The 15,279-nt window shown below is 45.9% G+C and overlaps 1 pseudogene; it reads left to right on the forward strand.

The window, feature by feature from the left end:
- The first annotated feature begins 4,998 nt into the window (after nucleotides 1–4,998).
- LOC118675261 lies at nucleotides 4,999–5,775 on the forward strand (annotated as a pseudogene).
- Nucleotides 5,776–15,279: the final 9,504 nt, after the last annotated feature.

Below are 15,279 nucleotides of genomic sequence, written 5' to 3' on the forward strand. Positions count from 1 at the left end.
TTGCAGATCTCCAGAGCTCTCTTTTTGTGTCGCTCTCTTCTAGTGACTCTGCCCTGGGGATTATACTTGCTTTGGCCTTCCTTCATTCTCACCCTTGTCTCCTCAACTCAGAGAGACTTCCAGGTTCCGTTTGGGTTCCCCCATCTCTGCCATGGCCTGGAAACTCTCCACGCAGTAAGCTGGGGCAATCACAGGATCCATCTGGCTTGTTTCCCTTCTCTCTGGGATTGTTGGACTATGCAGCTTATTGTCCAATCTCTAAAAAATCATTGTTTCATATATTTTGTTTGTTTCATTGTTGTTTAAGGCAGTAAGATAAATCTATGTTCTATATATATCACATTTTCTTTAGCCATTCTTCTGTCAGTGGACACTTAGGTTGTTTCTATTTCTTGGCTACTATGAAAAATGCTGCAATGAACACAGGAGTGCAGATATCTCTTCAAGATCGGTTTTATTTCCTTTTGTTATATACCCAGGAGTGGGATTGATGGATCATATGGTAGTTCTATTTTTAATTTCTGAGGAAACTCCATACTATTTTCTATAATGGCTATACAAAATCATGGTTAGTCTCATTTTTTAGTTTTGTTTTAACTATGTACCCACAATGTATTTGGCCCTATGGATTTTGAAAAGTACATGATAAAACCGAGTACTCTCTTATCTGTGTATGTACTCTTTGCTTTTATACTTCTGCACATCTGTACATATTTATACTCTGCTTCATTTTTAAACCAGTAATCCTACCCAATATATTTACCTATGTTTCCTCTTGGTCTTTGCAATAGTTATTTTTAATATTTGCGTATTCTTCCATTGAGGGGATGTACTTAATTTACTTACACACGCACTAATTTTTGAGTAACTAGGTTGTTTGCAATTATCTTTGCTGAAATAAAATAAAAATATAATAATATTTGTCTGTGTATATGTGTTGAGAAATCACCAAATTAGGTTCCTTTGCAATTTGCAACAAGGAGAAAAGCCTTAATAATGTTATAAAGTCAGCGCTCCAGTTGTTTGCTCTATAATTTTCTTCTTCCTGTGTTCTTGAAGTAGCTACTTATAATCTATATATATACTAGTAAAATCCTAATATGCAAATAGACAGAATGATGGAACAACCGAACAACCGGTCGCTATGACATGCGCTGACCACCAGGGGGTGCACACAGAACATGGCTGGTGTTGGCAGCAGATGTCAGAGCGTGGAATATGGCAGGCATTGGCTGTGGCAGGATGGTGAAGCAGGTGAGCAGAGGCACGAGACCAAGGCAGATCGCCAGTCTTTATCATAAGTGAGCCTCTGGTGGATACTGAAAATTCTTTGCTCCTGTGCACCAAGGTCCCGCCAGGTGCTTGCACCTGCTCCTGGTACTGGCCCTGTTTGTGCTTGCTGCCAGCACCTGGTGCTGGCCCCATCACTCTGTGCCGTCAGCTGGTGCAAGCAGGGCTGGTGCTATCAGCACGGGAGTGGCAGTGGTGGGAGCGGGGCTGCCAGCAGACAGGGGACTGGGGGCAGTGGTGGAGGGGCCAGGCAGGGGAGGGGAGGATGGGCCGAGACCCGCTCCTGTGCCCACTGCAGCCTCGCAGCCCACAGTTCCTTTCAAGGTGCACGAATTTGTGCACTGGGCCCCTAGTATTTCATAAAATGAGAATGTCCATTCCCTACTAAGCCTAAGGTTAATTTCCTGTAAGATATCCTGGTGACCAAGAAAGAACAGTTCTCAATACTGTCAAGACAATCTTTGATTGGGTCCCCTCCCTTTCTGGCTACTAAACATTGAGGGGAAGTTCTTTCCTATCATTTCATTCTTGTAAGCATATATTTCTATTTCCCAAATCCCATGCTCTATATTTTACAAATCCCAGATGTTTTGCCTGTATTAATGAGAACATAGACACTGGGAGAACTTTAGGGGTCATCAAGTCTAACCCCTTTATTTTAAAGATCAAGAAGCTGCCTTAGCTGGTTTGGCTCAGTGGATAGAGTGTCGGCCTGCAGACTGAAGGGTCCTGGGTTCGATTCCATTCAAGAGCACATGCCCAGGTTGCAGGGTCGATCCCTACTAGGGGGCGTGCAGGAGGCAGCCAATCAATGATTCTTTCTCACCATTGATGTTTCTATCTCTCCCTATCCCTTCCTCTCTGAAATCAATAAAAATATATTTTTACAAAGATATTTAAAGATGAAGAAGCTGAAGCTCAGGTTTAATAATAATAATCCTATCTAATAAAAGAGAAACATGGTAATTAGTGTACGACCGCTACCCTTCCCATTGGCTAATCAGGGCGATATGCAAATTAACTGCCAGCCAAGATGGCGGCCAGCAGCCAGGCAGCTTAAACTGAACATGAGGCTTGCTTGCTTCAGTGACGGAGGAGTGCAACATTCCCTGCCTGCCTTGCCGGCCTCTGAGCTTGCAGTTTAAGAAACATTGTAACAAATATAGAAGCTAAGCAAAACCTCAGAAACCAGCTTTCAGCCGGCGGGGACCTCAGAGCTGGAGTTATACATTGTTTCAATTATAGAACCCAAACAAACCAGATACCTGCTTTCAGCAGCTGAAGCCTCAGAGCTGGAGCCAGAGCTAAAGCTGGCCTAGAATAAAAAAAAAAGAAAAAAGACGCCGAAACCGGTTTGGCTCAGTGGATAGAGCGTCGGCCTGCGGACTGAGGGGTCCCGGGTTCGATTCCGGTCAAGGGCATGTACCTGGGTTGCGGGCACATCCCCAGTGGGAAGTGTGCAGGAGGCAGCTGATCGATGTTTCTCTCTCATCGATGTTTCTAACTCTCTATCTCTCTCCCTTCCTCTCTGTAAAAAATCAATAAAAATATATTAAAAAAAAAAAAAAAAAAAAAAAAAAAAGAAAAAAAGAGCAGTTGGGAGCTTCAGTCCCAGCCTGAAAACAGCCCTCAGCCCCTCACCCAGACTGGCCAGGCACCCCAGTGGGGACCCCCACCCCGAAGGGTGTGTGACCAGCTGCAAACAGCCATCATCCCCTCATCCAGGCTGGCCAGGCACCCCAGTGGGGACCCCCACCCTGATCCAGGACACCCTTCAGGGCAAACCAGCCAGCCCCCACCCATGCACCAGGCCTCTATTCTATATAGTAAAAGGGTAATATGCCTCCCAGCAGCGAGATCAGCGTGACAGGGGGCAGCGCCCAAACCCCCTGATCGCCCTGCTGCTCTGTGTGTGACAGGGGGCAGGGCCACAACCTCCCTATCGGCCCTGCTCTGTTCCTGACAGGGGAACGCGCCCCAACCCCCTGATCAGCCCTGCTCTGTGCCTGATAGGGGGGAGCTCCCCAACCCCCTGATCGCCCTGCAGCTCTGTGTGTGCAGGGTGCAGCGCCCCAACCCCCTGACCCCATGGGCCCTGCTCTGTGTGTGACAGGGTAGAGCCATAACCTCCCCATTGACCCTGCCCTGAGTGTGACAGTGGCGGCGCCCCAACCCCCTGATCAGCCCTGCTCTGTGGGTGATAGAGGGCAGCGCTCCAACCCCCTGATCCGCCCTGCTCTGTGTGTGACAGGGGGCGGTGCCCCAACTCCCCTATTGGCCCTACTCTGTGAGTGACAGGGGGGAGCTCCCCAACCCCCTGATGGGTCCTGCTCTGTGCGTGACTGGGGGGAGCTCCCCAACCCCCCTGATGGGCCCTGCTCTGTGCATGACAGGGGGCAGCGCCCTAACCCCCTGATGGGCACTGCCCTGTGCGTGACAGGGGGTGGCGCCGCAACCTCCCCATTGACCCTGCCTTGAGTGTGACAGGGGGCGGTGCCCCAACCCCCCAATCGGCCCTACCCTGAGTGTGACTGAGGGTGGCATTGCAACCTCCCAATCCGCCCTGCTCTGTGCATGACAGGGGGCGGCGCCCCAAATCCCTAATCAGCCCTGCTCTGAGCCTGACCAGGGGTTGCACCTAGGGATTAGGCCTGCCCTCTGCCACCCGGGAGCAGGCCTAAGCCAGCAGGGCGTTATCTCCCAAGGGGTCCCAGACTACGAGAGGGCACAGGCCAGGCTGAGGGACCCCCCCTTCCCACCGAGTGCACAAATTTTTGTGCACCGGGCCTCTAGTTCTATCTAATAAAAGAGAAACATGGTAATTAGCTATACATCCGCTACCCTTCCCATTGGCTAATCAGCAAGATATGCAAATTAATCACCAGCCAAGATGGCGGTTAACTGCCAACAAAGATGGCGGTTAATTTGCATAAGTAGGCACAATGATGGGAGGCGAAAAGGGAAGGACGGAAGAAGCCGCCTGCCGGTGTCAGAACCCAGGTGGCAGCCAAGAGCCGGAGAACTGGGCCACCATTGTGATCGGAGAAGCTGGGCCACCTTTGCGGGCCCTGGGCCAGTAAGGGCCAATAATCGGAGAAGCCGGGTGGGGCAGGGAAGAGGGGATGTCTGCCTCTTCCCTGCCCCGCCGGCTTCTCAGATCATGGATCACCAGTGATCAGAGAACACCCAGAGGCGGGCCAGAGGCCAGGCTGCACCCCTGCCTGGGGACGCGGTCCTGGGGGGCGACACAGCCAGGCTCCAGAAGGCAACCCATGGGCTGGGGAATGCGATCCGGTCTCAGGGGCAATGCAGCCAGGCCCCAGAAGGAGACCCAGGGGCTGTGGCTGTGTTGCTGCTGGTGCACATGATCTGGTGCCCGGGCAGTGGCACATCCCCAGCCCCAGAAGGAGACCCAGGGGCCTTCCAAGCGGAGAGTCTCCGTGGTCAGACTGCGCGGTGTCGGGACAGGAATAAAGATGGAGGTGACTCAGATGCCTGGCCAGCGGCCTTAGACCAGCAAGCAGGGCCTTTCAGCGGGGACTCGGGTGGGGGTGGGGCGAGGAAAGTGAGCGGGAAATAGAGAACTACAACTCCCAGGAGGCTTAGCGGCTGGGGCCTGTGTGCCTGGCCATGAAATCAGATCAGGCGAGGCATTTTGCACTTTAAGAGGCTTGCAAGGTTGGAAGTTCTGCCGGGAGGCAGGGAGAAATGGAACTGGAGCAGAGAGAGGGGTCCATGGCAGCTGTGGGCTTTGAGGAGTTCTCAGCACCTCTCTGCTTGGAGCTGGCGCTGCCTCCGCTGTTTGGTGGTCACATCCTGGGGATCGAGCTTAAGACCGAAGTGGAGTTCATGTCTGGGGGTCTGGGCAGCTCCAGCCTCCAGGAGCGAGACGAAGAGGAGGAGGCAGCCCAAGGCCAGTGGCCACGGTGCCAAGGGGAACTCAATCGCAGGAAGTACCAGGTGCTGGGTTGGCGCTGCAGGGAGATCGAGCAGGTCCTGAACAGGCTCCATCAGATATAGAGGATAACACGGAGACTCCAGCAGGAGCGGAGGTTCCTTATGAGGGTGCTGGACTCCTACGGCGATGACTACTGGGCCAGCCAGTTCACCATCTTACTGGAGGACGAGGGCAGCCAGGGCACAGACGCCCTACCCCAGGCAACGCTGAGAACGAGCCTCCAGGGAAAGAGGGGCTGTCCCCGCCCAGGAGGATACTAGCGCCTGCAGAAGCCAGTAGCCCAGCCCCTGGTGAGGGGCCCAGTGGTTGGAAGAGGCAGCAAGTGCCACAGAAAGGGTGCTGGGCAGGAGTCCCACTGACTCCGGATCTGGCCCCATGCAGATAAAGGTGGAGGAAGACTTTGGCTTCAAAGTGGTCGAGGCTCTGGACTCAAGTTGGGTTTCTCGGGAGCCAGACAAGCTGCTGCCCTACCCCACCCTAGCCAGCTCCCCCTTTGACTGACCCCCCAATAAACGGACCCCATGCTCTCTTCACAAAAAAAAAAAAAAAAAGCTTATAGAGGCATGCTTATAGGATCAAATAATATAAATATAGATGTAACAGGACAATAAAAAGAGAACCTGGCTATGATGATCACCTGAATGCTGCCTCTTTGTCATTCCTTCTTTGCTAACTCCGTCCACACCTTTGGCAACCTCTGGACCTGCTGGGGCTGGACCCCAACATTCCTCTTCTTATAAGGACTTCAGTGAGATGGGCTAAGAGTCACACTGGAACTGCCTCAATTTAATGTAATCCCCTCTTTAAAGATCTTATATCCACATACAGATACATTCTGAGGTTTCGGGGGATTAAGATTTTAACATACATTTTGTTGATTACCCAAATTGGCCCTTTAACAACCAGCATGTTTCAGAAAGTAGATTCCTACAAGGTTATTTACCAAACATTCAGAAGTATTTTTAAAAGAGCTAAGCCCCTCGCCCACTGCACAGGCCCCTCCCGGCGAAGAGCGAAGGCCTGGGTTCCGGGCGCTGGAGGAAAAGTGGTGCCAGCAGCCAGGGGAAGGGGCCCCCAAGGGGCCCCAGATTTCGAGAGGGCACAGGTCGGGCTGAGGGACCCACCCGAGTGCACAAATTTTTGTGCACCAGGCCTCTAGTAATAATAATAATGCTCAATGCATGTGGATGCAGAGAGAGAGAGGGGAAAAGTGACAGCATGTGTTCTCTGCTCAGGCGTTACTCATGTTTAGGACCATTAGTCATGCTCAATGCTGATTTGTGAGCTATTGGATTTATGCTGTTGTTCCGAGCAAAGATCACTTTTTGGCATTTTGGGTCAATCTCAAGTGTCAGATCCAACATCACATATTGCTAATTGCTCTTTAATCCTTAGAGCTGGGACTCAAGGTCTTTAACACTGCCCACTAGCCAGCTATACTGACAGTCTTAAAAAAAAAAAAAAAAAAAGATGAGTTTGCAAACTTTTGAAAACTTGCCTTAGATTCATTGTAAAAACATGACAAACTGGCGTCAGATGCCTTCTGATATGATGCCCTCACTTGGGCATAATTCTGCTCATGTAGAATTCCTGCCCAAAATGTATAACCTGAATCTAGTGATGAAGGAACATCAGACAAACCTAAATTGAGGCATAATATACAAAACTAATGACCTTTAGTCTTCAAAAATGCCAATGCCAAAAAAAGACAAAACATTAAAAAACTAGACTGTTTTAGATTAAGGGAGACTAAAGAGACATGAAAACTAAATGTACTGAATGATTGATCTTGGGCTGGACAAGTACTATAAAGTGCATTATTGGAACAATTAATAAAATTTGAGTATGAGCTAAGTTCATATAATAGTATTTTATCAATGTTAAATATCCTGAGTTTAATAATCATGCTATGATTATATAAAAGAATATTTTTCTTTTTATGTAATACACATTGAAGTACTTACCTACAAGGGGGTTTGGTGTATACAACTTACCCTCAAATAGTTAAGAGAAACAAATCTATGTGTGTGTATGTGTGCATGAGTGTGTATATGTATGTGTAAAAGGAGGAGAATAATAAAACAGGGAAAAATGTTAATAATTGGTGAAGATATGAAAAGGGTATATAGGATTTCTTTATATTACTCTAGTAACTTTTCTTTCAATTTGAAATTATCTTAAAATAAAAGTTGCCCCATACCAGTTAATAAACAAATGAATTTGACATTTAAACACAATACAATTTATATTTGCACCCCAAAATATAAAATACTTAGATATAAATATTTAAAAATATGTACAAGAACTATGTGAGGAAAACTACAAAATTCTTATTTTAAAAAAATCAAAGAACTAAATACATAGAGAGATATTCCACGATCATCGATAGAAATACTTAATTCTGTCGAGATGTCAGTGCTTCCTAACTGATCTACAGATCCAATGCAACATCTAAGTTTGTAGACATCCACAAACCCATTCTAAAGTTTATATGGAAATGCAAAAGACCCAGAATTTCCAACACACAGTCCATGGATTGATGATATTGATTTCAAGAATTACTATAAAGCTACAATAATCAAGATAGAGTGAGATTGCTGAAAGAACAAAAAAATACATCAATGGAACACAATACAGAACCCATATATAGACAAAGGATCAAAGGCAACATAATGGAGCAGGGGTTGTCTTTTCAACAAATAGTTCTGAAACAACTGGATATCCACATTTAAAAAATGAATTGAGACTTATACCCTTCATAAAAACTAACTCAAAATGGATCGTAGACCTAAATGTAAATTATAAAACAATAAAACTTCTAGAAGTTAATATAAGACAAAACCTAGACGACCTTAGGTATGGAGATAACTTTTTAGATACAACATCAAAGGCATGATCCATGAAAGAAAATATTGATAATCTGGACTTCATTAAAATTAAAACCTTTTTCTCTGTCTTTTAAAAGACTCTGTCAAAAGAATGAGAAGACAAACCACAGACCGGGAGAAAAGGCTTACAAAAAACATAGCTGATAAAGGACTTTTCTCTAAAACACACAAATAACTCCTAAATCTTAAAATCAGAAAACGAACATTACTGATAAAAATGGCAAAAAGGCTTTAACATCTTGCCAAACAAGAGATACAGATGACAAATAATCATATGAATAGATGCCCAACATGATGTGTCATAAGGAAATTACAAAATAAGACAACAATTAGAAACCACTAGACAACCATTAAAATGGCCAAAATCCAAAACACTGACAACAGCAAATACTGATAAGCATGTGGGGCAACAAGAACTCTCATTCATTGCTGGTGGGAATGCACAATAGTGTGTCCACTTTGGAAGACTGTCAGTTTCTTACAAACTCTTACCATATGTGGTAAGCATACTTTTACCATTTAATCCAGCTATCACGAGTCTTAGGATTTACCCAAAGGAGCTGAAAACTTAAGTCCACACAAAAACATGTACACATGTTTATAGAAGCTTTATTCATAATTGTCAAAACCTGAAAACAATTAAGATGTCCTTCAGTAGGTGAGTAGATAAAGTGTGGTACATCCAGACGATGGAGTATTATTCAGCACTAAAAAGAAATGAGCTATCAAGCCACAAAAAGACATAAAGGAAACTCAAATGTATACAAATAAGTGAAAGAAGCCAACTTGAAAAAACCGCATACTTCATAGTTCAACTATATGACATTCTGGAAAAGGTAAAAACTATGGAGACAGTAAAAAGGTCTGTGGTTGCCAGGGATTGGTGATGAGGGGCGGGGGGGGGGGGGGGGGGGGGCGGGGGGAGGCGGGTGAGAGGAGATGAATAAGTGGAGCACAATTTTTAGGGCAATGAAAATATTCTATATGATATCATAATGATGGATATATGTCATTATACAATTGTCCAAACCCATAGGCTTTGGATGGGTGATTGTGATGTGTCAATGCAGGTTCATCCTTTGTAATAAATTTACCACTTGTGTGCAGGATGCCATTATTAGGGGAGATTGTGCACATGTGGGGACAGGGGCATATGGGAAATCTCTGTACCTTCCACTTGATTTTGCTGTAAACCTAAAACTGCTCTAAACAGTGAAGTCTATTAAAATTTTTTTTTTTAACTTGAAGCTCCTCCGGTTGAATGAGAAGATGATAAGATACATGTGTGTACATGTGGAGATCACTGACTTATGTCAATACACCAGCAAGAGCAGAAACTGGAGGGAGGTGACCCAAGAGGGAGGTTGGTCCTCATGCCTTTGGACAGATGACTGGGTAGTGGCTGATTTGCAAACAGACCCTCTCCTCTAATTTTATTTCACTAATATTTCAAATCACCTGCTGGAGTATCTACAAACCAATGGACAAAATGGCCTCTTTGTTGTACCCCCCTTCCTTTTAAAAGGGTCATGTGTAATTGACACTCTCAGTACTGTGTGTCATGTGCCAGGCACATACCAACCCATAAAAATGTCCTAAGGCATTAATTATCACAGCTCAGGAGAGCAAAGACAGCAGCCCCTGCTAATTGTCAAAATCCCCTCTGTGACTGCATGTTGCCACACACCCAGTCGGCGCTTAAGAAACAGGAATTGGCGATGAAAGTTGCTATTCTTCTTTCTTGCAGGCAACAGCAGTGATTAGGAAGGGGGCACCTCAAAGCTGCCCCCCCTCCTCTGCTTGCCCAGGCTCAAACACTCTACCAGCAATCGGATCCCAAACATTGCCCTGCAATAGTGATCAGCAATTCTGTTTGATTTAGGAAGTGCTAATCGATAACAAGTTTAATTTGGGGAACTGCACTGGCTTCATCATTTTGCATCTGGTACCCAGGACTCACATCCCCCAGCTGGAAGGAAGGGAGGCAACTGGGGGGCGGGGGGGGGGGGGGGGAGAATGAAGGGAGGAGTGGAGGAGGAAAGGAGGAGTGGGGGAGGGGAACACGAGAAACAAGTTCATGAAAAAAACCAAAACAGAACAGAAAACCTCTTTCTTGAGTTAAAAATTATTTCAACTTTCCACGGCGAAATATCATCCGCAAGTGAAAGACATGACATAAATGCAAAGGCAAGTGAAGATAAACAAAAGGCCCCGCTCAGATGTTCCCGGTGTTATCCGTCACTGTCACGGATTCTGTACGCATCATAGCGAGCCCAAGCACCCTGCCAGCTTGTCTCAGGTACTATTTCTATATCTTACGGGATTTTTTTCTCTCCAGTAAACTGCAGTTCACAACACAAGGTTTGAAGGTAATTTCCATCAAACTGCAGCTCCTGCAGGCCTGTGAGAGATGCATTATTCCTTAAATCCGACTGTAAATCTCCTTTACCTTCAAGGGCCATTCCTTTTATACACTCTGTCAGCCAAAGGCGGCGGGAGAACAATTAGCCTGCAAGTCTATCCCTTTAAATTAATAATAAACCGCAGGGGGGTTGCGCACAGAGTGTGTTCAAACTCCCTTCTGGTGGACTCGGGCATCTTCCCCCCACCCGGTCCCCTATTGCCAGACACAGGATCCCAGGAGGCTGGACTGTGGGGTTTGGGGATGGAAGGGAAGACCTGGACGCAGACCCTGCCTTCTGGGCTGCATCTCTGAGCCATCCCCATGGAGGCAAATCTGAAGGTGAAAACCAGGCTGAGCTGTCCATCTAAAGCAGCTAAGCACTGGCCTGACAGTCAGAAGGGGGTGAGGCAAAGGGATGGAAAATTGAGAGCAGGAGACCTGAGTAAGAAGGTTCTGAACAAAAGGCCAGAGGTAGAGCTTGGTCTGATTTCCCGAACCTTGGGCCTCCCAGGCCCCAGGCTCATATCACAGATGCCCCTGACCACACCGAGAGGAGGGAGGCAGGCAGGAAGGGAGGGAGGGCTTTGAGGGGCCCAGGGGAAGCCAGGGTTCTGATGCCTGGAAAAGAGCAAACTAAGTTTTCTTGGCGACTTCATCATTAATATTCGGGGGCTAGCTGATTCCTCTTTGTGAACTTGAACATGGACCCATTTACATAGAGATGACTCTTTTGACAATTTTCTTGGCTTTTGGTCAAAATTAGTGATTTACTTTTTTTTTTTTTTTGCTCAAATTGAAGATTTTTAGGAGTGAAAGGAAGACATAAACAACTAGAAACAACATAGCTATCACAGCACACCCTTCAGACTGGCAACGGAGCTCTTATTCCCTGTTGGGGGGGAATATAAATTAGTTCCCCACTTGGGGAGCACCTTGGCAGTTCTCATTATGACCACTAATGTATCGAGTTTCACTAGTTTATTGAGCAGCCTAGTCTCATTGGGTTATAAACATGACAAGATTTTATTCTCTCTGACAAATGCCCCACTCTACCAGGTTGAGCCTCCTGGTCAGCTGAAGAACAGGCTTCCCTGACATCCTTTGGCCAGTCTCTCCAGTTTGGGGCTACTTTTACTTATTGGAAAAGTCTCTGTGATGTGTTTAAAACTCAGACCTGCTTGTTTCAAGTCTTCAGTTTCTTATCTTATGCAGAGTTCTTTCCCCGCCCCCTCTCTCAGAAGAAGCTATTGTTAGGAAGATGGGGGTCACACCTTCCCCTCTCTGGTCTTCTTCCTCTAACTCAGGGGTTCTCAACCTGTGGGTTGCAACCGCTTTGGGGGTCAAACGACCCTTTCACAGGGGTCGCCTAAGACCATCGGAAAACACATATATAATTACATATTGTTTTTGTGATTAATCACTATGCTTTAATTATGTTCAATTTGTAACAATGAATACATCCTGCATATCAGATATTTACACTCCGATTCAGAACAGTAGCAAAATTACAGTTATGAAGTAGCAACGAAAAGAATTTTATGGTTGGGGGCCACCACAACATGAGGAGCTGTATTAAAGGGCCGCGGCATTAGGAAGGTTGAGAACCACTGCTCTAACTTAAGAGGTGGGAAGAGGAGAAAGAAAATGGCAAAGTTCCTCCACCTGTTGGGTAAGGGAGAGAGGTGTTCTCTCTGTAGGCTTCTCCCTGTGGTTTTGTTGCTTCTCTGGCCCACAGCAACAAGCTGTTGATATCTCCTCCACATGGTAGGACCCTAACACTGGGCTTTCATGGGGCACTTGGATGGATTCTTTAAAGGCTTCCATGGGGACCTGTGCTCTGAGTAGTTGTCTAACATGGGACTTAGTCTGCCTGAACTTCTAACCTGCCTCAGTGTCTCCACAGAGCATGACCTCTACCCAGAGGTCATAGGAGTACCACAAAGATGGCTCAAGTACAGCCGCCCTCTATGGTGTTCCCTCAAATCACATAGACCATCATGGTGTATTCGTCTTGCCAAATGGTAGGGATGCCCGCAGCCTCTTCCTCAGTCCTGCCTCTTTCTCTACACCCTGGCAGTATGAGGTGCTCTGAAAGACCAAACCCTTACCCAGTTTCCAAAACAGAGGGCCCCCAAGCTGAGTTTATGTATGGGAGGGAGGGAGGGAGAGTGATCCTGCTCGATGCCCAGGAAACCTTTAACACTGACCATCTTTGGTCTTCTTTTCTTGGCTTTCAGTATTGTGGAAGAGTGAAAAGAGAGAATGTCCTTTACTTATGAATTTGGTATTCTCTCTAAGATCCCCTCCTCTCTGCCTCTTCTTTCCTTAGGTGGATCCTGGGTGGGAGCAGTTAGAGAAAAGACCTATTTTTAGCCTTGGTGCCTCTCAATATGCCTTCCTGGGAGGTAGCTGGTCACAACTCCTATGACATCATGGTGGTTGCATGGAATGTGGGGTACTTAACATCTTTTGTCCTCAGCTTTAGGCCTTGCCCACAATTCTGATACAACAGGAAAAATGAAACAGAACATATGTGTAGCAGACCACCCATCAATTCTACTCCTAAGTTGTATCCTAGAGAAGTTCTCACAGATGTGCATGAAGAGATGGGTACAAGAATATATGTGGCAGCATTGTTTATAATAGTGAAAAGTTGGAAACAATGTAATTTCATAATACATAAAATGTGGAAGCTGGTTTGGTATTTGACCAGGTATACACAGCTACACTTAGATATGCGCAGGTACCCGAAGGTGCTCTTGTTTGTGGTGAATATACACGTGTGCCATTGGTGCCATCAGCAGGCCTTGTCCCCTGTCTACTTGCAGTGAAATCACACCCCATGAGTCCTCTTGTGCCAGGCCCTTCTCTTTCTTCTCCATCAGCTCTTAGGTCTTATGCTTCACTCATGACTCCAGGTTTGGGTTCCTTGTACCATGGTCCAGCCATTCAGAGGAAAAACTGCCTGTATCAGCACTTCCTGGAACTCGTCAAGCTCAAATGTTCTCCATTTATGTGAACTTGGAAAAGTTAAGGATAACACTGAAAGGCCCACATTCAGTTTATTTTATGTATAGCTGTTCTCAAATAAACTAACATCATGTATAAGTTACCAAAGCCTTAATTGAATATTAAGTCTTTTAGATATGCCTTAGGAAACAAGAATTCAATCTTTTGGGAGCAGCAGTACACACTGAAAACACAATATCTGACATCTGAAATAAGAGTAGTTTTCCTGCCCTAACCGATTTGGCTCAGTGAATAGAGTGTTGGCCTACAGACTGAAGAGTCCCGGGTTCGATTCTGGTCAAGGGCATATGCCCGGGTTGCAGGCTCAATCCCCAGTAGGAGGTGTGCAGGAAGCAGCTGATCAATGATTCTCTCTCATCATTGATGTCTCTATCTCTCTCTCCCTCTCCTTTCCTCTCTGAAATCAATATACTGTATATACACTAGAGGCCTGATGCATGAAATTCATGCAAGAGTAGGCCTTCCTTCCCCCGGCTGCCGACACCAGCTTCCCTCTGGCACCCCAGACCCAGGCTTCCCTCACGGCCCCTGCTTCATCCAGAAGGTCATCCTCTGTCTGGTCTAATTAGTATATATATATATATATATACTCAGATCCAGAGTAATTTTCCCTGGATCTGCTATTTGTCCCAAGAGTGAATGGGTATAGATGGTTTAGTGATGGTAACAAACATCTTTTAGGCCTCATCAAAGATGGAAAATTCACTTAGTCTAGTTGGCATGTTTCAAATATTTAATTGATTCATGCATAATTTCACATCACTTTGCTAACATCAGGGACATGCTATGATATGCCAGGAATTGCCTGCAGTCTATGGGGTCTTTATTATTTCAAGCACTGAAAACTGCTCAGTGTGTTCAGCATAGTCCCCCCTATGGACATGCGGCCATAACATTTATACCCATAGAGTTTGGACTATCAGGAAAAGAAATCAATTTTGCAAAGTCATGTATGTGTACAATGATCCTGTTGGTATGAGAGTAGCACAGAGGCCCCAGCATCAGGCCTGGGTTTGAAGGCAGCACCCATCTAACTTATTAACTAAATGATTGTGGGCATGTTTCTTGTATGAAATAGAGGGAATATCATAGTTTCCACATGCATTCTTTCCCTAGGGCTGCTGTAACAAAGTACCACAAACTGGGGAGCTTATGGACCTGAAATATATAGCTTGTTGATATATTTATTGAACACCAGAAACAATAGAGATCTATTCTCTCACAGTTCAGGAAGCCAGAAGTCCAAATCAAGGTGGCAGCAAGGTTTTATCCTCCTCAAGGCTCTGCAGTAAACGGTTCCAGGCCTCTCTCCTGGCTTTTGGTGGTTACTGCTAACCTTTGGCATTTCTTGGCTTGTAGATGCAACACTGCAATCTCTGCCTGTGACATCACAGGACCTTCCCCCATGTGTGTACCCACTGTGTCTCTATATCCCAACACCCTCTCTTTTTTCTTATAAGGACATCAGTCATTGGATTGGGACCTGCCCTATTCCAGTATGGCCTCATCTTAACTTGATTACATCTGCAAAGACCCTGTATCCAAATAAGGTCATATTGACAGGTATTAGGGGTTAGGACATGAACATATCATTTTTGGGACACACAATTGAACCCACTACACCATGCCATGAACTTTTAGTTAATATTTCACTGGACAGTTCAGGGAAGCATTTAACATCATGCCTGGCTATAGTAGGTGTTCAATAA

The sequence above is a fragment of the Myotis myotis genome, unplaced genomic scaffold (genome assembly GCF_014108235.1).
Source record: "Myotis myotis isolate mMyoMyo1 unplaced genomic scaffold, mMyoMyo1.p scaffold_m19_p_2, whole genome shotgun sequence".
Classification (NCBI taxonomy): Eukaryota; Metazoa; Chordata; class Mammalia; order Chiroptera; family Vespertilionidae; genus Myotis; species Myotis myotis.